This window comes from Macrobrachium nipponense, chromosome 21 (assembly GCF_015104395.2).
Source record: "Macrobrachium nipponense isolate FS-2020 chromosome 21, ASM1510439v2, whole genome shotgun sequence".
Classification (NCBI taxonomy): domain Eukaryota; kingdom Metazoa; phylum Arthropoda; class Malacostraca; order Decapoda; family Palaemonidae; genus Macrobrachium; species Macrobrachium nipponense.
The window spans coordinates 43,539,459-43,556,472 of record NC_087212.1 but is presented as its reverse complement, the minus strand read 5'-3'; the positions used below and the strand labels follow the sequence as shown (position 1 = coordinate 43,556,472).

At 40.3% G+C, this 17,014-nt stretch overlaps 1 protein-coding gene and 1 long non-coding RNA gene across 2 annotated transcripts in view; both read right to left on the bottom strand.

Annotated features, from left to right (window-relative positions):
- The window catches only part of LOC135197979 (hematopoietic prostaglandin D synthase-like), a 120,476-nt gene that overhangs the window by 20,879 nt on the left and 82,583 nt on the right, over positions 1–17,014 (bottom strand). The gene's annotated exons all lie outside the window — the stretch shown is intronic.
- The window catches only part of LOC135197595 (uncharacterized), a 39,520-nt gene continuing 22,773 nt past the window's right edge, over positions 268–17,014 (bottom strand). Inside the window, exon 3 of the long non-coding RNA XR_010310621.1 lies at positions 268–968. This is a non-coding gene — a long non-coding RNA (uncharacterized LOC135197595). The remainder of the gene's footprint in view (positions 969–17,014) is intronic.

Genomic DNA, 17,014 nt, shown 5'->3' with positions numbered 1-17,014 from the left:
TAATCTAAAATGTTTCTTTATGCGAGCCCTTTAACATCTTTTCAGCAACAGTCAAGATTTGAAATACCTTAAGTTAAATATAATATTACTTTTACAATATATACCCACAAGGGAAATGTCTGAACTTCAATGGGATCCTCTCTTGAAAAAACCATGCATATTTTATTGTCAAGGGCATTAATTAGCATTTGTATATATTGATATTCCCTGAGTAAAGAATTCAGTACCAGTACTGCATCTAGGAATGCTACTTCAGTCAAACATCTCTTGCTTGCATCGCGAGAGGAAACTCCTCAAAGCTTGTATTTATTGCCAGTCATAAATTATAGTATTACAGATTTCTTACTGTTTTGTAAATACAGCCTAGCAGCTTTCGTTTTTACTTACTGCGTAAGGTTACAATGTCATTAATAACAGCTAATTGACTTGTCTTACTTTGAGTAAAATGGTCACTTAGTAAAAAATAAAAAGTTACTCAAAGACAAACTATTACATAAATATAAAAATATTTCAATAAAAATTTTAAAAAGTATTCAAAAGACTTAAAATTACACCATCCTACTCACTGCTCTCACTGTTAGTATCGTGTCTTCATCCTTTTTAAGCTCCACTGGAAGTGTAAAATTTGTGTGTTGTACATTCAAAATTCAAGAGACAGTGACACATACTAGTGAGGTCCTTAATAAAAGCTTCAGAATCCTAATCACTATCTAACTAACATTTAAAATTTGAGTAAACATAACTGTTTCTATCATACCTACAGTGTTTACCAAGGCCATTCTACATTTTTTGCAGTCCCATTTATGACTGTCCAAGTCTTCCTGGTAGAGTAACAGCTTACTCCTTTTTCTTCTTGGGTTTGTAAGCAATGGCTGCAGTAACAATCAAACAATTAAGGGCAAATGAAGTGCCAAAATTCATCAGAAGGGCGAAGTCGGCAGACTCCAAGTATATTGTGAAAATTCGTGCTGCAAAGGAGTAAAAGACCATTATTAGTTATGGAAAGGCAATAAGAGTCAAGATGTGCCATGCCTTGCACATTTGGAAAATTAACATTTTTAGTGTTCTCTGTACCATCTCTTTAAACCAAAATTTTACCATTGCTTTATTTGGCAGATAGCAGAGGAAAAAATATACCCAAAACTGACATGCTGAAGCGATTACTTTAATTAACAGTGAGTTACGTCAGTCACTGGTACACAAACAGCTAGCAAGATTTGCAATTGGTTTTAGACAATATGTAATTGAAAGAATGAAACTATGTATACTAATTTTGGGAAATAGAACTGTATAATACATATTTAAAACTTTTACCAGATTTCATTGTACAAGCACAGATTACTGTACTGAAGAGTAAAAGTCAGATCCAAACAGATTCAGCCGTCCTTTTCTTTGGTGCAAGTAATAACCAAATCAAGAGAGTAGTTAGCACCCAATAATTATTACTATTATTATTGCACCAAAAGTTAAAATTTTAGATGAGACTTAATTGAAGGAGCCCTGCCCAAATCTTTGATAGAGCTTGGTATTTAATGAAGACTGACTGGAAGCTAGCTTATTTATGGCTTACTACACTATAGAACCCTTCAGAGTTAAAACATCTCCCAATGATGCTTTCAATTAGCATCAAAAGTTAATGCATTAATAAGGGTAAATACTGTGGCCATGGCCAGTTTTAGCAGCTTAAAATTGGAACCACAGCCTAGCACTTTTAGTATTGTACATGGCTGACTTCTGTGTTAATAAATATATACTTGAAGATTTTTTAATTTTGTTTGGAGTTCTTGGAATTTTAATTGAATGTATCAAATTTTAACTTTAATTGTATGTACTAAAAATTTTTTAGGTCTTCAAGCGCTAAAGCCCATAAAATTTTAAAAAATATGGATTTATTTTTCATTGTTAATGAAATAGTACAGATTACATACTTGAATTCATGATCTGTTCTAAGGGGTTACTGGCAGTTAAAATTTCCAATGATTAAAAAGGCCCTTGGAGGTTGCTTATTACGTAATTCTTCTTTTTTTTAATTACTACTTACAAATTTTTATCTGGTTGATTTTACAGGTTGCAGATGGTATAGTTATTGTTCTCTATTTGTAACCTGAAAATTGTAAATCAATGTTATTCAGAATGATTTTCATTCCAAATTATTTATCATAAATTGTATTTCTGGGCTCAGCTCGTGTCGCCAGCGAAATATCCTTTAATCTATTATTTCTAGGGTAAATGTACTACACATACCAGAGAATAAATAAAATAAAGAAAAAGGTCAGTATGACTGACTCGCTCACCCTCTAGGAGGGTGTCGGTATGAACACTAGGCGAGTGAGACCACTACCACGAGCCAAATGCCAATAGAAATCTCCCACTACAAAACCCTCCAAGAGGGGAGCCGTCCCACAGAGGGAGCAGCTCGTACTACTACTACACCATCCCATGCTTGCGACTGCTGCGCCTCTAGTGGCCATCCTTTTTCGTTAGCTCGCACGAATCACAAGTGCTATTTTTCTCTCTGTGTATTTTGTGCCCTCCCTTTTCTTCGGATTTTTCGATAATGGAGCGTGCAGCTATTGCAGCAGCTAAGTTAAGTACTCAGTATTTACGGTTAGCGAGTTTTTTTCCGTCCCCGAGACGGTATTTGCCGTTTTTTAGGTATAGATACGTTCTCGGGGGCTGGAAGCATGGCAGCATGGTCCTGCCGCATGTTGGGTTCGTTCTTGGTCTCCCATACCTAGAACATCCCTTATTATTTTACGCTCTATTTTGATTATCCGCGTTATTACGTCTACTCAAGTTGTTATACATGTATGTATTTCACCTTATGTAGGCTTTTTCTATCCAGACCCTAGTCCAGGTTCTTAGTATCGGCCCCTGACTAGCTTGAGTGGTAGACTTGCCTTCGGGCTAGTCGCACACTCCTGGATTTTTTTCTCCTGCTATTTTACCTTCTTTCTTTCATTTTTTTTATTATATATTATATTTTTATGTTTTGTTATTGTTAGGTTAGTTGGCGTCTGGCTTAGCCTAGGTCCTGGCTCGTAGAGCCTAGTCTACCGTTGATCAGTTCGGTCGCTTCCTCATAGCTTCTCTCTGATCAGTTGGTTTTCGCCCTATGGGCCTATATGCTACCGCTTTTCAGTTCTGGTTGCTTCCGTAGTAGCTTCTTCCTCTGATCAGTTGGTTGGCCTAGGCTTGTTACTCCGTATCTTAGTTTACCGCTCGTGGTCACTACGTGATCACGAGTCAGCCAGGCGCCTGCCAGTCCCCCTTCCCCCTATCCCGCTCTTCCCATAGAGTCGGGCAGGGCGGGGGTGGGTCGGTCTGTCCTTGCTCGCCCAGCATGCCCGAGCCTGCCTCCCCCTTCCCCTCCACCGGAGGGGCCTGGGAGTCCGACAGTCCCTGACTGGTTCCGACCTCTCCGCTTCTCGGCTCGGCCGGTGGTACGTTGTGGGGGGCTCTGGCCTTCCCCCCCCTCCGTTACTTCCTTGTCGCTCCGGGTTAGCGCGAGTCTGTATGTCATCTCGCCCTTCCCTCCATTACTAGAGCTCCTCCTATCGGAGTCCTGATATCCAGCGGAAGGGTATAGTCCACCATAGTTGGACCGGAGCAAAAATACAATAGGTCTTTACTAACCGTACCGTATTGCTGAGTTACTACACTCCGCTTCACTGGACCTAGTCCGGTTACTTGCATGTAGGTTTAAGTTATCTTTAAGTTTATCTTAAGTTTCTTAAACCATCCCCACCCCTCCCTTAGTATTTACCGGATCTCTCCGGGATTATAGCCTATTCAGGCAATGCAGGGAGGGGTTATGCCCAAAATTTTTTCCGAGCTCCGCCACGTAACGGAGTTCTTTTGTCCTTAGTCTGTAAGTGTTACCCCTTTAAGATACTCATGTGTCTTCCCACTTACAGGCCACCAACTGTGAGCATCCGGGATGTTCCGCTACACTTCAGGACCCCTGTGGACACGAAGTTTGCCGTCCCATGCTCCATGCGCGACTCCGCACGGGGACATCCAGGTCTGGTACCATGAGACGTGTACCATATGTTACGATCTGGTGAGGCCAGCTTTTGAAGGCGTAAGTAATTCCATCTCCGCATGCCGCTCCGCTTCTTTTAGTTCTTAAGTTTTCATCATACTTTAACTTAAGGCATCTAGTTTAAGTTATATCCTAAGTTTTAGTTTTAAGTGGTTCTTAAATCTAAAATATATCCTCTCTTACAGGCTCCGGCAGTAAGAGATACGGCATTGGCTACCCTGCGGGCCTGGGTCGGAGGTTTTGGCAAGAACGCCGCCAAGGGTCAGCCCTACATACTGGAGAAGCGTTTAGCTTTGTTAATCTTCCCCGGAGGCAGGCGACTGGGTACGTCGACCCGGTAGAGGCGGACCCCTCTATTGCCTTTATCCAACAACAGCTGGCGGCCTCCTTGACTGAACAAGACCAGGATATCTCCACGGATGTCGCAACCCTGGATATAAATGTTGAACCTATGGTAGGTATAGACGACCTGTTGGTCGAGGTAAGTAATGCAGGTTCCCAAGGGTCCCCCTTGGGAGTGACTGTTTCTTCTACCCCTGCAACTTCACCATCCTTCCCAGGCTTTACCGGTGATGAGTTATATACTCCTCCAGAGGCTTCGGTTAGGCCTAAGATCAAGTCTAAGCATATTGACCTTGACTAAGACGTCATCGTCCTCGAAGAAGACGTCCTCGTCTTCTTCTTCGCGTAAGTCTCCGGCTCGTAATCCCGGCCCAGACAGGTCTAAAGGGTCTAGCTCCGGCTCAAAGTCCTCAAAGAGTAAGCCTAAGGAGAAATCCGCACCCCGCAGTATCACCAGTTCCACTACCTTTGGTGCCTATTCAGAGTCTCCCCTCCACCTCCGCAGCAGCTCCGGCTCTGGACACCAATGCTGGCCTGTTGCAACAGGTGGGCGACTTGGTAGGCCTCCCTTAAGACGAGTATGGAACATATGATATCTCGCCTGTCGGATAGGATAACTTCTCAGGATACTATTATAGCCGGCCTAAGAGAAGCCCCTCTTGCCTCTCTCCCTCAACCTCTAACACTAGTGGATCTCAGCTTCCCCCGTATGACTCGCTGCCCGCTTTCTCCATGAACAATCCTTGGAGAGTAGCGTCATATGCTCCCTTCCAAGATGGTCTCATCTCCATACCGGAGTTTGGAACTCGAAGAATAGAGGACTTCGAGTTCTACCCGGAAGGCCTACAGCCTCCCTTCATAGGCTACGCTAGGCTCACGCCTTCGGCTATGGTTAGAGATGACAGGATACCAAAGGAGACAGTCCTCTATTCTCGGGACCAGGCCCAACGAGAATGGCTTAGATGTCTAGACGACATGGACTGTTCGAATACCAAGATCCAAAACCATTCAAAGTCCCTTTACCATTTTCACGATGGACGAAGGTACCCCGCTCCCTTTCCTTACCAAGATAGCGAGGTCGACCATCTCAGCAGCTCAGAAAGGGGAACCCATGCCTCAGCTGAAAGAAGCAGACCCCCACTTCTCCGTTGCTCCCGTCAATTGGAGAATTATGGGAGGACTTGCCTAACACTTTCACAGCTGGCAAACTCAAACCTGACTGTGCTATGGAGCAGTTTGGTGAAAAGCTGCCCAGGCTCCCTGATAGTCTTATTCAAGCGGAGTTTGACTCGAAAACACGACTAGCCAGGTCAACTCAACCTGATGGCTATGTCTGAGGTAGCAACCATGGCTTATGGTTCAGAACCAATTTTTAAGCTTATGACCAAAGCCCTGACTCAAACGGTGCAGTCAGACATGTTCGAGTTTGCCACTGCTAGAACAAAATTGCAGAAAGCATGTATTGCTAGAGGCAACCATTCGGCATGAACCGAATAGGTTACTTTCTTCTAACATCTGGGGCGCAGATCTCTTCCCAGAGGCTATGGTAAAGGAAGTACAAGCAGAGGCTACGAGGTTGAACCAAAGCCTTAAGGACCGTTGGGGTCTTACGGCTAGGAGAAGGCAAGACTTGACACCAAAAGGTAAGGGACAAAGGAAGCCTAGACGTTTCCAACCTTACAAAAGAAGCAGCCGCGCTTCCCTCAACAAGTTCCTACAGTGCCGTTAGTGCAGACAGCTCAGCCCTCCACGTCTAAAGGTCAATCACAGCCTATTTATGTGATATCCCCTCAGCCTCAACCCTCCACCTCATACGCCATCTCTCCAGCTTACAATCCAGCCTTCGAGAGTCAAGCTTCTCAGAAGTATGACCGCTCGAACAAGGGAGGCAGAGGTAAGCGGTCCTTCTCCCTTTCGTGGAGAGGATCGGGAGGCCCCTTCAATAGGGGAAAGCACTTCAGAGGAGGTCGAGGGGGTTACCAGAACCAATGAGGAACTTCAGGTAGGAGGGAGGCTGTTTCACTTTCGCCACCGGTGGAACTTCAGCCAGTGGGCTCAGAGCATAGTGTCAAAAGGGCTGGGTTGGAGCTGGTTGACGAACCCACCTCCAGCCAGACCTTTCCGTCAACTTCCTTCAAGGAATTGACAGAGTACGCAGAGGACCTCCTTCAGAAAGGAGCTATAGTCAAAGTCAAGAGATTAAAATTTCAAGGTCGCTTGTTCAGCGTCCCAAAGAAAGGCTCAAACAAAAGAAGGGTAATCTTAGACTTGTCCCGCTTAAACTTAGCCATCCGCTGCGACAAGTTCAAGATGCTCACGATCTCACAGGTGCGGACCTTACTTCCCCGTGGGGCCGTCACACCTCTATCGATCTTACAGACGCCTACTATCATATCCCTATTGCAAGACACTTCCGTCCGTATCTGGGATTAAGATAGGAGACCAGACGTTCTCCTTCAAGGTAGTCCCGTTCGGGCTCAACGTGGCACCCAGGGTGTTCACGAAGCTAGCGGAAGTAGTAGTGCAACAGCTCAGAGCTCAAGGGATTATGGTAGTAGCGTATCTCGACGATTGGTTGATCTGGGCCCCATCAGTCGAAGAATGCAACAAGGCCACACTGAAAGTGATCCAATTCCTAGAATATCTAGGATTCAAGATAAACAGATCCAAGTCCAGACTCACCCCAGAGTCAAACTTTCAGTGGCTAGGCATTCAATGGAATCTATCCTCACACACTCTGTCGATTCCATCCACCAAAAGGAAAGAAATAGCGAAGTCAGTCAAGCAATTTCTAAGTCACAAACTAGCATCGAGGAGAGCTCAGGAAAGAATCCTCGGCTCTCTCCAGTTTGCTTCAGTAACGAACATCTTAATGAAAGCCAAACTGAAAGATCTAACCAGGATCTGGCGCTCTCGAGCAAATGTCAGGTCCAGGGACAAGCTATCCTCAGTACCTCTGATTCTAAAGAACCGGCTTCGGCCGTGGGCAAAAGTCAAGATCTGTCAGTGTCACAGTCCCTCTTCAGTTCCCTCCACCAGGGGTTACCATCCACACAGACGCGTCCTTAAGCGGCTGGGGAGGGTACCTCCCAGGTCAAAAAAGGTGCAAGGAATTTGGTCACCCCAGTTCCCGTCAGTTCCATATAAACGTACTGGAGGCAATGGCAGTCTTCTTGACTCTGAAAAGATTACGCCCACCAAGGTACTCCCACATAAAGCTAGTCTTGGACAGCGCAGTGGTAGTACATTGCTAAACAGAGGAGGCTCCAAGTCACGTCATCTAAATCACGTCATGATAGCCATCTTCTCCCTGGCAGACAAATTCAGTTGGCATCTTTCCTCCACCCACATAGCTGGAGTAAGAAACGTCATAGCAGACGCCCTATCCCGATCAGTACCCCTAGAGTCGGAATGGTCTCTAGACGAGAGTTCGTTCCAATGGATCCTTCAAAGAGTCCCAGGGCTACAGGTGGATCTCTTCGCATCACAAGCAAACCACAAACTACCGTGTTATGTAGCCCCCAACCTGGACCCTCTGGCTTACGCCACGGACGCCCTGTCTCTGGACTGGAACAACTGGGAGAGATTTACGTCTTCCCTCCAGTGAATCTCCTTATGAAGGTCTTAGACAAACTCAGGACATTCAGGGTCAAGTGGCTCTAGTAGCCCCAGACTGGCCGAAGAGCAATTGGTACCCCTGATCCTGGAACTGGGCTTCTTCGTCCCCTTCGGATCCCCAGTCCCAAGCTCTCCCAGTCAGTACAAACGAAGACTGTGTTCGCTTCCTCAGGATTCTCAAAACCCTAACTTTATGGATTTCATGAAGTTTGCGGCAAAAAGAGATGCGAATATTGACCCTCAGAATATTCTTTTCCTGGAATCCGATAAAAGGGATTCAACTTTGAGGCAGTATGATGCTGCCGTCAAAAAGTTAGCAATCTTCCTGAGAGAGTCAGATATCAGAATCATGACAGTTAATTCTGCTATATCCTTTTTCAGATCTTTATTTGAAAAGGGTTTAGCAGCTAGCACGATTACGACAAACAAGTCAGCATTGAAAAAGATATTTCAATTTGGATTTAACATAGACTTGACAGATACCTATTTCTCGTCTATTCCTACACAAAGCATGTGCTAGACTTAGGCCCTCTGTCAGGCCTACGTCAGTTTCATGGTTCTTAAACGATGTTCTTCTAAAACTGGCTTCCGAAACCGATAATGACACATGCTCGTTTATGATGCTCCTAAGAAAAACTCTGTTTTTATTAAGCCTAGCTTCAGGAGCAAGAATTTCAGAACTGTCGGCTTTATCCAGAGATCCGGATCATATTCAATTCCTTCCCACGGGGGAAGTGCTACTTTCTCCGGAACGTAGCTTTTTAGCAAAGAATGAAGATCCTTTGATGAGGTGGGAACCTTGGAAGGTACTACCCCTTCCACAAGATATTTCCCTTTGTCCGGTTTCAACCTTACGAGCCTTTCTATCCAGGACCTCCTCTTCCTCATCGGGGCCCCTCTTTAGGAGGGAAAAAGGTGGTACTTTATCCACTAAAGGCATCAGGCAACAAATCCTGTACTTTATCAAACAGCCAATCCTGACTCCTTTCCAAAAGCACATGATGTCAGGGCAGTAGCCACCTCAATTAATTCCTTCCAACATATGAATTTTGCTGATTTAAAAGAAGTATACCGGATGGAAATCGCCGACAGTGTTCAAACGTCACTACCTTAAGTCCTTGGAAGCTCTGAAATTCCCAGCAGTAGCAGCGGGTAACATAGTTTCACTGACTCTAGCTAGATTATAGTAGAAGATTCAGTCCTCCTTTCTACCTGCCTCACCCAACAGTTCGTCTATTCCTGCCTTGTTCATTAACATTTACCTTGTGTCTTAGCTGCTTTATGATTGTATAGTGCCCCTTTTGTCTGGTTAGGGACACTCACATCTGATTACCATACTGATCTCATAGATGTTATCCCCTTATTTTTGTGCTAGGGGATACATCATAATGCAATGGTTACGGGTTTTGTATATTAAGTCATATACATTCCTAAGATATTTTATTTTATCATTGATCAAATATTTATGTAAATTTATACTAATTGCTATTTCTATTTTTGATATGTTGTTACACAGATTTATTGTGATAGGTAATCTTTGTACCTATTTGTATATATGTAAATTACCTTATATTATTAACATAATTAGATTTAAGGGTAATTTAAGCATAATTCTGATTTTGTTTTACTGTGTACTTGTATATTTTTAGCAATTATATTCATTCTTTTATTTTGTATCTTTTATTTGAGACCTATTTTGTTTTATTATATTTTATTTACTTTGTTTACAATCTTGTGCTGTTTCTCTGGTACGATTTCGCGCAAGCGACACGAGCTGAGCCCAGAAAAAGGATTTTGACGTAAGGAAAAAATCTATTTCTGGCGATTGGCTCGTGTCGCCACGAAATAACCCCCCCCCCTACCCATCCCTTCGCTCAAGATTGTCTGCTAACTTCAGGATGGCCACTAGAGGCGCAGCAGTCGCAAGCATGGGATGGTGTAGTAGTAGTACGAGCTGCTCCCTCTGTGGGACGGCTCCCCTCTTGGAGGGTTTTGTAGTGGGAGATTTCTATTGGCATTTGGCTCGTGGTAGTGGTCTCACTCGCCTAGTGTTCATACCGACACCCTCCTAGAGGGTGAGCGAGGTCAGTCATACTGACCCTTTTTCTTTATTTTATTTTATTCTCTGGTATGTGTTAGTACATTTACCCTAGAAATAATAGATTAAAGGATATTTCGCTGGCGACACGAGCCAATCGCCCAGAAATAGATTTTTCCTTACGTCAAAATCCTTTATGTATTGCACATCTTAAGTTGCCTTTTTCTTATGATGATAGTACTATAATTGCTGGTTTGCCTTTTTCTTATGATGATATTACTGTACTTGCTGGTTTGTTTACATGTTGTAAATATAATACCCATGGTTCGTAGTTTCTAGTGAGACAACGTACTGCTTCTAGGCATAATCTGTTCTAAAGGGGCCTTTTACATTCTTCCACTGGATTATATAATTATTGAATATATAATGTAAGTGATAGGCTTTTTGTGGTTTACAAAAGTTGATGTTTAACTTTTTATCTTTTTGTAATTGTTGTTCCTTATTTTAGTTGGTCTACTATGAGATTCAGATCCTTTGTCCCATTGTTTTTCCGGATGAACTTTTTTCTGTGCATTTGACAAAGATATTACTTAGCCATAGTATACTTTACATCCCTACCTAATTTGGCAACATTCTTTATTACTTATAATAGAAAAAATCAATTCACAAGAGTAAATTAAAGCAGCCGAAGCCAGTGGCAGAAAACATTAATGTATGGGTTCAAAGTTATATGTGACGTGAACATATGACATCCCAACTCCTCCCACAAGGTGATGACAGCAAACAGCTGTCTCTGAAATTCTGAATGAGTATTCATACCCTGTCAAGGCTTCAAAAATGGCGGCTATAAGTCACTGTCCCTGAGGTTGCAGGACAGCTTTTGTGATTTGACTTGCACAATTGTTTTGAAGTGAGGAGGCCTGTGGCAAATCCTACGTAAGCTTTTTGGACAAGGAGTACACCTGGACATCCATGGCTACCAAGTTTTCGTCATTTGTTGACTTCCATAAAAGTGCAGAAAGATAATTATATATACTCTATTCATTACAATGACTGTCACTGTCATAGGAAAAATATCAAAGGAGTTATGATGAATAGCAGTGTTTTTCACTTTGCTAATTGATTTTTAATTATATAATTTTTCAATGGAGAAATAGTGATAGAAAGTAATTTCTCGGATTACTTGTGGAAACCCTTTTCTTCAAGGATTCTGGCACTCGACCTCATAGCATAAATCCTATATACTACTACTACTACTACCACTACTATAAAGTGTAAACAAGGAGTATTGGTTGTATTTCATTGTTGTCAGAGGTTGAGACTTTTTCATGTATAGCCAATTATCCAACAAGAAGGAGGCAAGTTAATGACATCATAAGTTATGTCATTATATCTTCGAAAGACATTCCTCTGAGTTTGCTGGCGATGTCTACAAGAAGTCAGTGTTACTCTTATAATTAAATTACCAGAATTATGCATAAAAAATTTCAAATTATGCACCTTTCGTAATAAAGAAATTCAGTAAAAATAGGTAGGGATGTAAGAATACCCTGTGGACAAAGTGTCCTCTTTGTCAAGGTACGTTGATAAAATATTCCGGAAAAACACCGGGACACCAGCTGTGAATCTCATAGTAGTATTCTTGTGTTTAACTGTTTCATTACTATTTTCTTTCTTGGGATCTTTCATTTGATTTTTTCAATGAAATTATCTAAAACATTTAAATTTCTTCTGTATTCCAAATAAATTATACACATGCTTGCTTTGAATAAGTTTGTCAGAGTTTTTCTTTATTTCAATATTTTGTGAAAATTCCTACTCTATTTATCGATTTATTTTACAGTCTTGTTTTTATTGCAGGATTCGGTAAATCGTGTACCATGTCATCTGGATTTTCTCACTTTTTCCCTAATTGTGATCACAAATTTCTTTGATTTTAAGTAATTTTATTTTGAGGTGGGATCTTGATTAACCCTTAAACGCCGAAGGGGTATATTAAAAATCGTCTTCCGTGTGCCGAGGCGGTCTCGGAGTGAGCGCGGAAGCGGAAAAAATATTTTTTTCAAAAAATCACAGCGAGCTTAGTTTTCAAGATTAAGAGTTCATTTTTGGCTCCTTTTTTTGTCTTTGCCTGAAGTTTAGTATGCAACCATCAGAAATGAAAAAAATTATCATTATCATATATAAATAATGCGATATATGATAGTGTGAAAACAAAATTTCATATATAATTGTATTCAAATCGCGCTATGCACAAAACGGTTAAAGGTAACGAGTTAATTTTTTTTCGTTGTAATGTACACTAAATTGTGATCATTTTGGTATATAACACATTGTAAAACAATAAAAGCAACACAGAGAAAATATTATCACAAAATAATGCATGAATTCGTAACGCGCGGACGTAAACAAATATTTTTTTCAAATATTCACCATAAATCTAAGTATTGTCCTAGAGACTTCCAATTTCTTTCAAAATGAAGACAAATGATTGAATATTACTATACTGTAAGAGTATTAGCTTACAATTGCAGTTTTTGACCATATCTGATGAGTTAAAGTTGACCAAATGTCGAATTTATTTTATATATTTTTATTTATAAGCAATTATTTCAGAAATTAGAAAAGCTACAACCTTCAAATATTTTTCGTTTTATTCTACATGAAATTGCGCACATTTTCATATATAAAACTCTATGAAATGCCTAATATGAAATGGAGCAAATATTCCGAGACTGCGACGTACGCATTTCGGAGATTTGTGGCAGAGAATCCGCGCGCAGAGGGAAGGAAAGTTTTTTTTTTAAAATTCACCGGAAGGAAAGTTTTTTTTTTTTAAATTCACTATAAATCTAAATATTGTGTTAGAGACTTCGAATTTGTTTCAAGATGAAGATAAATGACTGAATATTACTAGACTGTAAGAGTTTTAGCTTACAATTGCGTTTTTCGACCATTTCGGTAGAGTCAAAGTTGACCAAACGTGGTTTTTTTTCTATTTATCTTGATTTATATGCAAATATTTCAAAAATGAGAAAAGCTACAACCTTCAATTATTTTTTGTTGTATTCTACATGAAATTGCGCACATTTTTATATATAAAACTTTATGTAACGGCTAATTTAAAATGGTGCAAACATTACCACAATCGCACGTATGATTTTTTTGGAAGAGTTACCGCGCGGACGTAAAGAAAATGTTATTTTTTTCATAAATTCACCATAAATCGAAATATTGTGCTTGAGACTTCCAATTTGTTGCATAATGAAGGTAAATGATTGAATATTACTAGAATATAAGAGTTTTAGCTTACAATTGTCGTTTTTTCGACCATTTCGGTAGTCAAAGTTGACCGACGAAGGTTGAAAATTTGTCACTTATCATTTTTTATATGAAAATATTTCAAAACTGATAAAAGCTACAACCATGGGTTTTTTAAATTGTATTGTGCATGAAATTGCGCACATTTCCATATATAAAACTTTATGTAACGGCTAATTTTAAAATGGTGCAAACATTACCACAATCGCATGTATGATTTTTTTCGGAAGAGTTACCGCGCGGACGAAAGAAAAAAGTTATTTCATAAATTCACCATAAATCGAAATATTGGCTAGAGACTTCCAATTTGTTGCAAAATGAAGGTAAATGATTGAATATTACTAAAATATAAGATTTTTAGCTTACAATTGAGCGTTTTTTCGACCATTTCGGTAGAGTCAAAGGTTGACCGGAAGGTTGAAATTGTGGCACATCGTTATTTATATGAAAATATCTCAAAACTGATAAAAGCTACAATCATGAGTATTTTTTTGTTGTATTCTACATAAAAATGCGCATATTTTCATATATAATACTCCATGTAACGGCTAATTTAAAATGGTACAAAAATTATGTCAAAGTGACGAAATAATTTCCGAGATGTGTCACCCATACTTTTTAGTGCGGCAAGAAAGAAATTCGCGCTTGCGCGCCTGCGTAACGATTGTAAACAAACCAACACCTTGATCCGTGAACTCCCAGCATCCCCCAAAGAGCGTGATTCAAGAGTTTTTGGCTGGTAGGCCTATAAGTATTTTTCAGCGAATTTTTAAAAAACTTTTGTATGTCGATGTAAAATACGTCCAGTCGGCACCCGAGAGACAAAAAATGTTGACGTAAAATACGTCCACTCGGCGTTTAAGGGTTAATGGGTTTGCCATTTGCGATTCTGATGGGCTAATTTTGTGTCATGTTCTTTTTGTGCTTTTGATTCTGGTTTGACAGATGGATTAGTTATGTAGGATTATAGTTATGTATTAGCCTTTTGTTTCTTATTTTTAGGCCTTATTCTTTCTCATGATCTTTTCTTTTTATGCTCAAGGCCAAAAACAATATTGTGGTCGTTGTCTCTAAAGTCTTCTTTTTTTATATATATATTCTAATTAATTTCCTCAATTTCCATTTGTGATAAAACATCACAAGGGTTTGGGTCTTCAATATCACATGCACAGTGTATGTTTTTTGAGTCTAATAATGCTTATTATTCATCGTATGATTGGGCAATATTGTTACTTTAACTTTTGAGTTACCTTTAGATTGCATTGCAAAGTAACTTGTTGATTTTTGGTAGTTAATGTGATACCCCAAGTACTTTTATTTATAAAATTTCAGTTGTTGATTGAATATTCAACAGGTAAACAATAGTTCTTCATGGTGATATTTGGTTTTCACTTTGTAGTGTATTATGTCTCTTGACCAGTTCTCAATTCCTATAGAGAAACAAAATGGGTCAAGGTTGGATCCTGTCTGAAATTAATTTTTCTTACTGTTTTTGTTATTTCAATTTAATTGATATATGAAAATTAGGCTATAAAGTCAACTGGGGCACCTTCAGCCATTCTGCATAAGACCGTAGAGAGGGAGTTGGAGTGGTTGGACAGAAAGATGGAAGAAAGGAAGTGGGAATAGAGGTAAAGCAAAAGGCTTAAAAGTGGGTATAGCTAGGGCCAAGGGGATACTGCAAACAACTTCAGTAATGCCTACAGCGCACAATGTTAGGTACACTGACAGCAAAGCAATATTGTGTTTTAACTGGCTTAGGAGACCCACTTTAATATATGCCTAACCTTAAGTGTTGTATAAGTTGTCAGTCGGTCATAAAATTTTACAGGTGCAGAGGCAAGTTGACAACTCCAACCTCCAACAAAATTGAAGAGCAGAGTTTCTCATAAGCCAAATCATTTGTGTCTTCTATTTTAACAGAAGGAGAAATTGTAATCAAGAGAAAAAAAAATGCTTGACTAAAATTTGGTGGGTCAGTAGCTGAGGTACAAAGGATTCCAAGGGCTTACTAACACATCAAAGCACTAGGACACCGCTTCCCAGCTGCCATCCTCTAAGCCCCCTACCGGTTGCAATGGTTGAGGATTTTGGGGAATGTATATAGTATGTAGTTCTTTTATGAATACGAGTTGAGGTCATTCAGCGCTGAATTGGAAATTGACAGCAAAAGGTTTGAAAGGTGTAACATGAGGAAAACCTCGCAGTTGCGCTATGAATCAAGTGTTGGGAGAGGGTGGAAAGTAAGATGAAGAGAGAGTATATGAAAGGAGGTATAGTAAAAGGAACAAAAGTGGTTGCAGCTGGGGGCTGAAGGCACACTGCAAAGAATCTTAAGTAATACCCACAGTGCACCGCATGAGGTCCACTGACAGAACTAACCCCCTACAGGGAGTAGCTCATTTATGGGGCTTGAAAAATAATTCCCTTGCAATATGATTAGGTCTATACAACAACCTGAGCAATGACGTGTGGCTGATAAGTAGTGAACCTGATAAATAAGGAATTGTCCTTGAAAATGGTGTTGCAGTATTTACTGTTCACCAAGTTAGCCATGATATCAATCAAACTCACATAAAGACTTACTTAGAAGTGAAATCTCCACATTAGCACTTGAAAGCAGATCACTACACTTGTTTATGCAAAGGCTACATGGAATTGCACACTAAATAAATAGTCTTTTTACCAAATTTGGGTTTATCAGGAACACTCAATAAACTCACAATATGATGATGAGCAAGAATGAGAATTGTACTCCTTGATGACTGAGTTTCCTAACCATTAAAAAATTTAGAAGAGGAAGATGGCCACAAAAGAAATGACAAATTTTCTACAATTTGTATTTTTCATAGCTACAAACTTGAGGTCTTAACAATAGGATAATTTCTAGCGCCTAGCTGGATCTGGTAAAATCGCAGATGAAAGCAAGGAATCTTGTGAGATTTGGCAATGTGAGCGTATATCAGGTGAAGAGTGGTCAAGGACCATGCACCCACGCCACCGCGTCAGCCTTTTATTAACCGCCTGGACGAGAGTTGTGGTTGACCTCTCTCGGTCTTTACCCGGTTCACTGCTTGTTTCGCTTGTGTTTTAGTGTGTGTATGTGTGTACTGCTATTATGGCTTCTTCTGCTCCATCTCGGCCTCGTCAACGTGTGTGCCCCGCAACTCCAGGTTTTCCGTGTTCTCGTTTTTTGGCTTCGTCTGCGACTGACCTACACGTCACTTGCAGTAGGTGTCGCTCTAACGTTTGTACAATAACGAATCCCTGCATGGAATGCTGTGTGGCCTAGAGGGCAGTGGAAGTTGTTCTATAGTAAGAGGGAGCATCGATAAGAAGAGAGATAAGATGTACTATACTAATTGTTGATGGCCATTTTCCTGCTAATGTGGTTGAGTCTAGTCTGATTTACACCATTATTGAATGTCTCATTTCTTTTCAGTAAGCTCAATTTCATAAAGTTTTAATTATTATCCCCTGTGCTTGTGTATTCTGTTACGGTGTTACAAGGTGCCATTGCTTACTGACACAATCCTTTGGTTCACCTTAAGTATTTCATTTTATTGATTTTATATATATGTACTACAGTATCTATTTAAATTCTGTCTCAACAATAAGGAATGCAAACAAGATTGCCTGACTGAATTTAT